The sequence below is a fragment of the Meleagris gallopavo genome, chromosome 7 (genome assembly GCF_000146605.3).
Source record: "Meleagris gallopavo isolate NT-WF06-2002-E0010 breed Aviagen turkey brand Nicholas breeding stock chromosome 7, Turkey_5.1, whole genome shotgun sequence".
NCBI lineage: Eukaryota > Metazoa > Chordata > Aves > Galliformes > Phasianidae > Meleagris > Meleagris gallopavo.
This window is the reverse complement of record NC_015017.2, coordinates 9,752,182-9,752,741: the sequence shown is the minus strand read 5'-3', so window position 1 is coordinate 9,752,741 and position 560 is coordinate 9,752,182.

Sequence of the window (560 nt, the reverse complement as noted above, 5' to 3'; positions counted from 1 at the left end):
GAATATAAATTGATTTTGTCCCTTGGTGACTCGAGGGCATTAGAGTGCACTGTGCACCAGTATCCACCAGGGCCTTATATTTCCGTGATTCTGATGTGCCAGGCCATCTAATCCACACAGTCCAATAAACTCTATTATCCCTTCCCCCCCCCTGGCTGGGGGCACGGCCCCTCTATTTGTTACCTTCATTGTCTGCAGCAAGTGGAGCAATCACCTTTTTGGAGAGGTTCACCTTGGTGGTTGATTTGTCTTGTAACTCTCTTACCCGTGCTTGAAGTACAGGAGTAGGTTGTTTATGCCACTCCTTCATATCTTCTCCATGGTCATGTAGGTAATGCTACAAGGCAAAACGTGATGTGGTCTTACTGTTATCACTTGCTCGAGCAGGAGAACGTCTTCTTTTGATAGCTGAGACATTGGATGCCACTGACTGGGAGGAAATCAAGTTGATGAGCCCCTCCAATAGGCTGTTTTGGGAATTCTGGTCCCCATTTGATGTATCCGTTACCACCACGGATTTATCAGCTTCAGGCACAGTTGATAGTTTGTCTATTATATCT